General features: G+C 40.9%; 1 protein-coding gene across 6 annotated transcripts in view; it reads right to left on the bottom strand.

Annotated features, from left to right (window-relative positions):
- Positions 1-12,426, bottom strand: part of KCNS3 (potassium voltage-gated channel modifier subfamily S member 3) — a 55,782-nt gene that overhangs the window by 20,741 nt on the left and 22,615 nt on the right. The gene's annotated exons all lie outside the window — the stretch shown is intronic.

Genomic DNA, 12,426 nt, shown 5'->3' on the forward strand with positions numbered 1-12,426 from the left:
AGAAAGGAAAGGAGAGACAGGCAGACCAGGAGCTTCCCTGGGGAAGGGTGTGCACCTCACAGAAGGAGGCACCACACAGCCACTGAGTGTTGACAAGGCTCTAGGGTCACTCTGAGTGGTCCATGCAACTGCTCCTGGCCCCAGAAAGGAACTGCACTGGCTCCATCCACCTTGTAGTCATCTCCCTACTGCATGGCTAGCTGGAGACAGAGGCTAGGGCTGTCCCGTTTGAATGCATCAAACGACTGCACTCACACAGGCAGATAAAGAGGAACTGAAAGCAAGCAGCTTTGGAGTGAGCAGGAAAGTATCGTACAATGATAGCAGTGAAAACTTCTTAAAGAAACCTTTCTGGAGGACATCATACCAATGTGTATCACAAAATCCCAGGGTTTCGCATTTTGGAATGTATCCTGAAGAAATAAATCAGACAAGCGTTGAAAGATGCATGTACAAGGTTGTTCACTGCATCATTAATTATTTGTAAGAGTGAAATGTCAAAGACAACCTGCACATCCATCAACAGAGGAATGATTAAATAGACCGGGGGTAGCCATGCAATGAATACTCTGTAGCCATTAAAAATGCTGAAATAATAAAAGTTACAGAAGTTAAAGCTTCCTTATACTAAGTCTGGCCCTGTGCTTTTTACATGTCTAAATCCATTTAATCCTCGCAGCACTCAGACAAGTGGTGTTTTTATTGCATTCATTTTGCAGACGGAGAAACTGGTAGAGAAGTTAACTGATTTTAGGCAGTCAACAGCTATTAAGTGACAACTCTATAATTTGAACCCAAACAATAATGCTTCAAAGCCATTCTCTTAGCTACTATAGCTCTACTGCCTTTAAAACCATTACAAAGTCACAATATGCTAAGTATAAAAGAGAAATAATTATGGTGCAATATATAGCATGATTCTATCTTTGTAAACTACGTCTTTTTAGAGTAAATAAGAATATATACCAAAATGTTAAATTCATTGTCTCTGGATGATGGAATTTGGAGTGATTTTCACTTTCTACTCTCTACCTTTCAACATTATGTATATTTCTCACTTTAAACAAATAGGTATTATAAAATATTTATGAAAATAGTTATTTCTACATAGAAAAATAAAAGGTCATAAGCAGCTCCAGTCAGCATTTGGGCAGGGGAAAAGGGGAATGAGAGAGATATCGAATGAACATACAGATTCACGTGAGAAAGGGTCCCCAGCCCCCAGCCAAAGCCGTCCACTATCCTGAGATGCTGCTGTTCATTCATGGCTGCTTTATGATGGGCAGTATCCTGGGAACTACCAAGGACAAAAGATAACATGGATCTTGCCCTCGAAGCTTATAGGAGCTGAGAAGAACAAGAAGGAGGGTAAATGGGTAAATAAATAACTGTAATACAAGGTGCAGTAGTATGTCAGGCATGGGAAAAGGTACAGAGAAGTTATTGAGGAAGTTCAGAAGAGGTAGAGTCCCTCGAGATAAGGAAGTGGGGATAGCTACATGAATAGGTAGCATTTGGAGCTAACCCTTGAAGAGCGAGTCAGGTATGAACAAGGTAAAGGAGCCAGGTAAGGGTAAGAAGGTTCTTCTCCAAGGAGAGGAAAGAACACATACAAAAGCATGATGGCAGGAAAGTTCGTGGTATGGACAGAGAGCAGAAAATGGTACACTTGGGCTATAGGAGGTAGCCTATGACTTAGAGCTATTTATACAGATTATTTCTTTTAAAATATGAAGAACTCTGCCTGTACTATCTACATCTTTGTGAACTAGGAATACCAAAGTAAGAGATGTCTCTGGGAGAGGAGAATGGATTGATTGTCTGTGGCCATACAGAGAATCTGTGGCTACAAAAGGACCATACCCCAGGCCTCCTGAAAGATTTAGCCACAAGGAACCGATCCGAGACTATAAAGTCCTCTTGGAGTTACTGCTCTTCCTAGAACCTTTAAAAAAAAAAAAAAAAAAAAAAGTTGACACTTCCACTGGGTGTGCCAATCTACCAGGAATCCCAGTGATCTGAAATGGCAAGCAGTGAATTCCAGTAGTGCCAACTGACATGCAGACAACAACAGAAACAGCAATATTCCATTACTTCATCCCACTCCTCTTTTGTATTCCATTTAATCTGTTCACTTAAGAGTCAGAGTAGGGGGTCTGTGTTGAAATGCAGGAGGTCCTTGAATTTAGACAGAAAAAAAAATATTTATTTTCACCAATCTCTAACTAAAATTTTAGCAATTCCTTCCATTAAGAATGCAGGTATCGGCCCGGGGTAGTGTATATTACCAGTGCCAATGACTTCACACCAACAGAAGTGTGAATAACTTAATATCCTATCAGAGTTGTTGCAGAGATCTCAAAATACCATTTATACTCATTATTACTTTAGAATCACAGTAGTTAATGGCCCTACTGCTAGATTTTAATTAATGAATTAATAAGCACATATATTGCTAACTCATAAATTGCTTTTACTATTTTGGTAATTGCATTTCAACATAACTGGATTCCTTTACATCCTGTAGGTTTCATCTTTTGTATTTAAATGCGCTATTCTGAAAAGGGGTCCATAGGCTTCTCAGACTCCCAAAGAAGTTCATGGCAAAAGGAAGGATTAAGAATCCTTGGCCGGGCGCGGTGGCTCAAGCTTGTAATCCCAGCACTTTGGGAGGCCGAGACAGGCGGATCACGAGGTCAGGAGATCGAGACCATCCTGGCTAACACGGTGAAACCCCATCTCTACTAAAAAATACAAAAAACTAGCCGGGCGAGGTGGCGGGCGCCTGTAGTCCCAGCTACTCGGGAGGCTGAGGCAGGAGAATGGCGTAAACCCGGGAGGCGGAGCTTGCAGTGAGCTGAGATCCGGCCACTGCACCCCAGCCTGGGCGACAGAGCAAGACTCCATCTCAAAAAAAATAAAAATAAATAAATAAATAAATAAATAAAAGAATCCTTTAGCTAGAGATCCTGTTAAAATGTGCATCACATCATGTCACTCCTATGTTCAACCCTCCAGTGGCTTCCATCCTACTCAGAGTCAAAGTGGCCACCATCCACCCTCCCCTAACTTCATTTGTCTAATCTTACTTCAGACTCCTCTTCTCCTCTATCATTCCCATCTGGCATCCTGGTCTCCTTGCTAATGCTTATCCTGTCAAATGAGGCACATCTTAACTCAGGGCCTCTGCAGTGGCTGATCCCTCTGCCGGGAATGCTCTTTCTCCAGGTGAGACTGCATGGCTTGCCTCCTCACTTCCCTCAAGTCTTCACTCAAATGATATCTTCTCAACAACACCTTCCTCGGTTAGCCTATCTAAAATGTCAATAACCCCCTAAAAGTTCAATCCCCTTCCTTGCTTTATTTTTAATCCATAGCATTTATCACTTTCAAAAATATACTTAGACATATACTTTTTAATTTCATTATCTTATTTACTGTTTGCTTCTCCAGTCCAATATGAGCTCCCTTAGTGCAGGGATTTGCATCTGTCTTACATATCACTGCATTCCCAGTCCCTAGAACTTCATCTGACACATGTTAAATTCTTAACAATGTATTTGCTGAAACTATCACAAGGACAGAAAACCAAACACCGCATGTTCTCACTCACAGGTGGGAACTGAACAATGAGAACACTTGGGCACAGGAAGGGGAACATCACACACTAGGGCCTGTCGTGGGGTGGGGATCTGGGGGAGGGATAGCATTAGGAGATATACCTAATGTAAGTGACGAGTTAATGAGTGCAGCACAGCAACATGGCACATGTATACAAATGTAACAAACCTGCACGTTGTGCACATGTACCCTAGAACTTAAAATATAATAATTTTTTTAAAATTTTTTTTGCTGAATTAATGAGTTGGTTGACATTTGCCAATAGCTTAGCTACTGGCTGCTTCCATTCTGTATCAAATTTTAAAGTCTCTCTTGCCCACTGCATTAGCTGAGAGAAAAGAAATCACAACAAACGTGCTTTTAAAATGGTGGTCACCACAGAAGACAAGTAGCTTATTTATCAACCACTGCAGATGGCAGGTACATTTTTTTCCTTAATTAGGAGAGTTTTTATTGAAGACAAGATAGATAAGTTCTAACATACACACACATACAAGTTATTGGCTGGATCAAATTATATCATAAAACAAATACCAAAAAGTAAATGGAAAAATTGGGGATGTGGCATAAAATCAACAAAAGCATACTAACCCAGATTGTAATAGAAGTGATGCTGGCTGATAAGATCATCATACAGATTCTACCTGGCTAATATTAAAAGGAAATGGACAGTGTACATACTCATGAGTAACTGTAGGTGGCAAATCACATTAACACTGCTCGACTTAATCTACAGTTGTTAAAATGTAAAATTACCCATCTTAAGGCATGGCTGCTTATATATTCAACTAGTAAAAATGCATTTAACACTAGTAAAGATCTAAAGAGGCAAGGCTGTCTTTGCATAGACGTATAAAATACACTTTACCCCATCCTGTAACCTGGAGAGCTTTGTTTTCATAAAAACCACCAATTATAGAATAATCTATCAACCAAAGTTAAGACTAGACTTTTTGTAGTTCTTATCAAATGTACGTCAAGGACAAATAAAGTACTATTTTATATTAAATACATCCTTATATAGACATACTCAAAGCACTCACATTAAAACAGACACACACACACACACACATATTAAAGTCTCCCAATCTCAAATTCCTCTAACGCAGCTTCTTGAAATTATTTTCTACATTCATCCTTCCTTTTACTCTACAATTCTTGACCTAATACCCCATTTTTAAGCATTTTTGCAAAGGGCAATTCCAGGTGACCAAACCCAAAGGACACTTCCCAATCTGCATATCTGCATCTGTCCATAGCATTTGTCCTACTGACCTCCCCTGCTTCTGCAATTCACTAACACCATTTGCTGTATTCTCTCCCACTTGTCTGACTACTCATGTTTAGTTTTTATGAAACTCTGTGTCCTCTTCCCAAATTTTAAATCTGGGCTCACAAAATATTGATAAAATGCCTGCAGGAGCAAGGCAGGGGCCCAAAATGAGAGGAGGAGGACACCTGGCCACTGTAACTACCAGGGAGCACAGGTCCTGCTGAAGGAGGGCACTGGCCAACTGTTGTCCCTTATCAGGTGGCCAGATCACTCAATTTGTGAAGAATACCTATAAATTTTAGTTTTATAAAAAACCAATTTTTTAAATGTTGGCAACTATGGTTCTTCAAGTTTTAATATCATCAACCAAGCTGAAGACACCTGCAGCCTGGATACAATCTGCAGCCTCCAGCTTTGTGTCATCTTCCACCCGGCCCCACCTACCACCATGGCCTCCTCCCTGTGCCTCTGCTCTTCTCATTGGCCAATGTCATCTGACAGTGGAGTCCAGATGTGCATCTCCAGCCCAGTCTCCATCCTGCATTCCAGACTCACAGAGCTGCCTACCAGATGTGTCCTTCTGAATGTCCCATTGGGGCCTTACAATAAGCACATCCACACTTTCCCTTCATCCTCTACTCCCTTCACACCCGCTTACTCAGGTCAGACACCTGGAGGTCACCCTAGGCCCCTCCTTTTTCCTGCCACGCAGGCCTGCTGGCAGCCAGCCAGCACTGAGGGTGAGCAGATACACATCCCCATTGCCTCTCAAATCGATTTTTTTTTTCTATCCCTCCTCCTTTAATCCAGACACTCGGTATTTTTCCACTGGTTCACCACAACAGACACCTAACTGTCCCCCGTGCCTTAGGCCTATTTCCATTCCCTACCCTCAAATTCTTCCTTCACACTCAGCTGAAGTTACCCTTACCATGCACATTGGATTAAGTTATACGCTACTCACCATACTTAAAGTCCCCACATGGCTCTTTTGGCCTTCAGGGTAAACTCTGGATCCAGAATACTTGAGTTGGTATCCTGGCTTCCGCGCTCACTAGCTGTGTGACCTTGGGTCAGTCATTTAGGTTCTTTGAGCTTTAGTTTCCTTATTTGTATGGCATGGATACTAAATATCAGATACCACAGAGAAGTTATGAGGATTAAAAATGAGATAATACAAATAAAACACTCTGTGCTTGGGATATAGAAATGTTCAATTAAATGGTAGCTATTATAAATTGTTATTATTATTATTATTCCTTATCCATTAGCCTTTCCTGTCACAACCGAACTGAAACTCTAGAACAATAAAGAATTAGTGAAAAACAGTCAGACATGGTGGCTCATGCCTGTAATCCCAGCACTTTGGGGGACCAAGACAGGAGGATCACCTGAGGTCAGGAGTTCGAAACCAGCCTGGCCAACATGGTGAAACCCTGTCTCTACTAAAAATACAAAAATTAGCTGGGCATGGTGGCACATGCCCGTAGTCACAGCTATTCAGGAGACTAAGGCAGGAAAATCGCTTGAACCTGGGAGGCAGAGGTTGCAGCGAGCCAAAATCGTGCCACTGCACTCCAGCCTGGGTGACAGAGCGAGATTCCATCCCCCAGCAAAAAACAAAAAAAACAATTAATGAAAATCCCTGAAAGTGCTCTAACTTCTCACAACTCCAGGTCTCTGCACTTGTTTGGTCTGCTCAGAATGTCCTTCAAGACTCAGCTCTATCATATTCTCCAGAACCAATCCCAGACCCCAGACCTCTCCCTGCCTCAAAATCAGGCTCCCTTCCACTGCACCCCACGCACCAGTACCCGCCTCCATCAGAGTACTTAACTTGCTGAAATTCAGTAGAACAATTTACTCATTGTCTCCACACTGCACTGTGAGCTCTGCAAAAGCAGGCCTATTTTTTCTTAATTTTTGTATCCTTAATGCCCAGCCAAAAGTAATGAATAAGCAAATGATCTTTTTTAATCCCAAGATCAACGCAGAGAACCAGGCATTAAGATGATTCCCCACTTATGAATGAGGAAATTGAGGTTTCAAATAGTTAAATGGAAAGCAGAGGTGGCAACCCCAGAGCCCACGCCCGCTCTCCAGTGAGCCCCATATTGGGGAGGCACATCGTACTCTTTGCTTCTGTAGGGGGTGGTGGTTGTCTGTCCTAACACACCAGGCTCATGTCCTTAAATTCAACTGTATTTTGGCTTTATCTCCCTAAATGAGTATATAAACAATACCAATGACTTATATCACCTCATGCCCTTTCTGTGGAGAGCTACAAAACATTTACAAAGCACAGGGATAAACAGAAGAGTCACACAGTTTGTTATGTGCTTATCTCTATAAAGTATGTATGTGCTGTCTTCTTTATAAGGTCCATTACAAAATAACTTTTCTGGAAAACATTTATATAGTGCTTACTTTGTGCCAGGCACAATTTGAAGCATTTTACTTTATGCTACCTAATACTAGATAAATAAATACTATTATTACTCCCATTCTGCAAATGAGGATACTGAGGCCACAGAGGTTAAATAACTTGTCCAGCCAAAAAGAAGTGGAGCTAAGATCTGAATCCAGGAGTAAGAGCACAGATTCTGTTACTACCACTTTCTGTTTGTATAATGTAGCTAAATAATTAAAATTATTCCTTGAGATTTCTTCATCTGTTGATAAATAGATGATAGATAGATAGATAACTGACAGCAAAAGGTAGATAGATGTAATATAATAATAGTACCTACATCAAAATTTGATTATAAGAAATAAATGGGTTAATATGTATATCACATTTATAACAGTGTCTGGCATATTATATAAGTGCTATATCAATATTTACTATTGTGATTTTTGTTTTGTTTTGTTTTGTTTTTTTGTTTTTTTGAGACAGAGGCTCTGTCACCAGGCTGGAGTGCAGTGGTGCCATCTCGGCTCACTGAAACCTCCGCCTCCCAGATTCAAGCGATTCTTCTGCCTCAGCCTCCTGAGTAGCTGGTACTACAGGCATGCGCCATCACGCCCAGCTAATTTTTGTATTTTTAGTAGAGACAGGGTTTCACCGTGTTGGCCAGGATGGTCTCTATCTCTTGACCTCGTGATCCACCTGCCTCAGACTCCCAAAGTGCTGGGATTACAGGCCTGAGCCATGGCACCCAGCCTATTGTTATTTTTATCACTAAGTACTGACAGAGCCCTGAGTGCCATCTAAGAAAGAACTGGAATTGTAAGTACACAGGAAATGCTCCCACTTATTTGATGCTAATTTGACCCGCTCTAGAAAGACCTTGGAGCAAGACCAGCCTGCAGCAATACTGGGAGGCCAGCAGTTGGTCTGCAGGGATTTAGTTTCCTCCGCCCCTTTGAGAATATCCCTTGCTCCCTCTCTGAAAATAACGTCATGTTCTCTCCTTGTACCCCTTTCAAACTAGTAGGAAAGGCTAGGAGATTAGTCTTTAAACTGTGGTATGAAGTATAAGACCTCTGGACGTTTCCTACATCTATTATGGTTCTTTCGACACAAGCAGCAGCAACCGGTTGCAGCTAACTCAAACAAATGCAACTTTTTCAGATGGCTATGTGAAGCTCCTAGAACCAAAGAGAAGCCTGAAAAGCCACACCTGGAAACAGGCAGGAGTCAGGGTCCTTCTGAGGAACCTGACAGTTGAAATTACAGGAATAATCAATATAGTTAAAATGGTAATACAACTCAAAGCAATCTACAGATAGATTCAACGATATTCCTATCAAACTATTAATGTCATTTTTAAAGAATTAGACAAAACTATTTTAAAATTCATATGGAACCAAAAAAAGAGCCTGAAAAGCCAAAGCAATCTTAAGCAAAAAAAAAAAAAAAAGAAAGAAAAAAATACCTAGAGGCATCACATTACTGACTTTAAGCTATACTACAAGGCTACAGTAACTAAAACAGCAAGGTACTAGTATAAAAACAGACACATGGACCAATGGAAGAGAACAGAGAACACAGAATTGAAGCCACATACCCACAACCATCTGATCTTCAACAAAGTCAACAAAAATAAGCCATGGGGAAAGGACTCCCTAATCAATAAATGGTGCTGAGATAACTGGCTAACCATATGTGGAAGAACAAATTTGAACCCCTACTTATAACCATGTACAAAAATTAACTCAAGATGGATTAAAGTCTTAAATGTAAGACCTCAAACTATAAAAATCCTAGAAGAAAACATGGGTTTTCTTTCTAAAAAGCATTTATTAAAGTAAATACTTTTCTCAACATCAGCCTTGGCAAAGAAGTTGTGGCTAAGTCCTCAAAGTAATTTTAACAAAAATAATTGACTAGTGGGACCTAATTAAACTAAGGAGATTCTGCACAGTAAAAGAAACTATCAAAGAGTAAACAGACAGCCTACAGAATGGGAGAAAAAAATTGCAAATTATGCATCTGACAAAAGACTAACATCCAGAATCTATAAGGAATTTAAATCAACAACAAAGAACAAATAACCCCACTAACAGACACTTCTCAAAAGAAGACATATAAGTGGCCAACAAGCATATGAAGAAACACTCATCATTACTCATGATCAGAGCAATGCTGGCAAGGTTGATGAGTAAAGGGAACATTTACACACTGTTGCTGGGAATTTAAGTTAGTTCAGTCATTGTGGAAAGCAGATTGGAGATTTCTCAAACAACTTAAAACAGAACTACCATTCAACTCAGCAATATCATTACTGGTATATCCAAAGAAAATAAACCATTTTACCAAAAAGAAACATGCATTTGTATGTTCTTCATGGTCTAATCACAATAGCAAAGACATAGAATCAACCTAGTTGCCCATCAACAGTGGACTGGCTAAAGGAAATGTGCTACATATACACCATGGAATATTACACAACCATAAAAAAGAACAAAATCATGTCCTTTGCAGCAACATGAATGCAGCTAAAGGCCATTATCCTAAGAGAATTAGCACAGAAATTGAAAATCAAATACCACATGCTCTCACTTATGTGAGTGGGAGCTAAATGTTGGGTAAAGATGGACATAAAGATAGGAACAATAAACAATGTGAACTACTGGTGGGGGAGGTAGCAAAGGGGGCAAGGGTTGAAAAACTACCTATTTGGTTTTATGCTCACTACCTGGGTGACTGGTTCCATCACACCCCAAACCTCAGCATCAGGCGATATACCCATGTAAACAAAGCTGCACACGTACTCCCTGAATCTGAAATAAAAGTTGAAAAAATGAAAAAAAGCAACTACAGGAATAATGTATAGAGAAAGAGATCTCTTTGGAGAGCCACCACAGGAAAGAACTCGCTCTAGTGGTCTCTTCCATTCTCAGACAGTGTCAGGCTGGCTGAGCCTACCCCATCTGTCCACCCAATGGCTATACTGGGGCAGGGAGAAGAAGCTGGCTGAAGGAACCTCTCGGGGGATCTTAACAGTTACTCACAAAGTCAATATTCAACAGTGCAGTATAATTACCCAAAGGGAATTAGGGAGACCCCAGGAAGATGAAACAGACATGTGGCCAAAAAGTCCACTCAACCTTCCCAGAATTCTCGATTCAAAAAAAAAAAAAAAGAGTCTAAGGAATTTCAGCCATCAAGGAACAAAACCAATTAACTATCTGGGTGACAGAAGTCCCTCTCCAATGCCCCCAAAGTCATACCAGTACATAAGCCAGTGACATCATCTTGCTACTACTTGCAATGCCCTTTCCCCCTCTGTGGATGGCGAGAGGGACTTTTCTAAACTGTTAAGTCACAGGCCATGCACAGTGGCTCACACCTGTAATCCCAGTACTTTAGTGGGGCTGAAGCAGAAGAATCATTGCTTGAGTCCAGGAGTTCAAGACTAGTCTGGACAACATAGCAAGATCCCATTTATACAAAAAAATAAAAATAAAAAATGAGTCAGATGTGGTGGTACGAGGCTATAGTCCCAGCTATTCAAGAGACTGAGGTGGGAGGATCGCCTGAGCCCAGGAGTTGAAGGCTGTAGTGAACTACGACTGTGCCACTGCACTCCACTGGGCAACAGAGTGAGCCCATCTCTAAAATTTAAAAATACATAGGCCAGAATATGCCAATACTCTATGTAAATCTTCAATAGCTTCTAGCACCTTCAGGATGGAGTCTAAACTCTATCCTGTCTGTTTGGCCTCAGCATCCAACAATACACCTCATACCTCTGCCTTACTCCACCAAATTATCTACCATCTCCAGCTGCACCACACACTCTCCCTTCCAAACCTCGTCGAAGCTGTTCCCTCTGATTGGGGTGTCCTTTTCCCTTCTTTTCCAGTTAACTCCAGTTCTGTCTTCAAGAAATCAGTTCAAATGTCACCTCTTCCAGGAAAGTTTCTCTCAATGTACTCCCTTCCTTCCCATATACACGCACCTAATGCTACACAGGCGCCTCACCTTTGTGCCTGCAGAACGGCATTTCTTAGCAATATCACTGACATATGGTGGCATCAGTGCCTGCTATACAGTAAACAAGTGGGAGATGTCCAGGGAAAGTTTAACTAAACGAACATTCCACTTAAAGGAAAAAACAAGGGTTTTCCTGCTCAAAAGGTTGTGGAGATGGCTGCTTGGGAGCTACCTTCTCACCATATTGGCTTTCCTAGGGGCTCCAGGACATGGCGATGACAACGTCTGACTAAGCTGTTGTTTTTCTATACCCCATCTGAGCACCTGACATATTGTAGCATTTCCAAAGGATTTTAGAAAAGTGTTTCTAGATGCTAGAAGAAAAGAAGGTGGTTTTTGCCAAGCTATATAAATCTTCAGCATATTTACAGCAAAACTCTCAGAGGTCCAAGTGTCTATTGCTGTAGTATGTTGCCAGAGTGACTATTTATTTCATGAGGTTAAAAAAAGTTTTACTTAACTTTTTAAAAGATATAATAAACATGATGGTTTATATAGCCTCTAGACCATTCTTTGGAAGGTAGTAAAAACGGGTTTATGCTTCACAAACATCCGTATCCAGTCCCTGGAAACCATCCTGGGAGGATTTTTTAAATGCTTTGCCCAGAACTATCAATTATAACTAATCCTACACTTCATCAATATAAAAAAATTATAAAATAATGAGATCCCCAGGCAATGCAAGTCAAAAAAAGTTTTAAATTTGACTTATTAAAATGAATTATCACACCTATCCTTTCTCCAGCCCATTTTCTAAATACACCCAGCTCTCTGAGTTTCCAAGTTCTCCATATAAGAACGAACAAGGTAGAATTGAGCTGAGGAAGAAAAGGAGGTCCTTGGAAGAACACCCACACCCTAAGGCAAGCCCAGCAGTGACATTAGCCGGCTCAGGGCCAAGCCTCAGGAGATGGTTGTAGGCGTCATCTCTGAACAGGTGCAGGCTTTCCTTCTGCCATGCAGAAAGTTCTCACTCCACAGCAAATCCAAATGCATGCTTGGAAAAAACAAACCCCAGGCAATCTGGAGTAAAACGTGGCTTTCTTTACCTGATGTTCACAATCAAAGTTTCTGTGAGTTTCCTACCGAA

The sequence above is a fragment of the Macaca fascicularis genome, chromosome 13 (assembly GCF_037993035.2).
Source record: "Macaca fascicularis isolate 582-1 chromosome 13, T2T-MFA8v1.1".
Taxonomy (NCBI): Eukaryota; Metazoa; Chordata; class Mammalia; order Primates; family Cercopithecidae; genus Macaca; species Macaca fascicularis.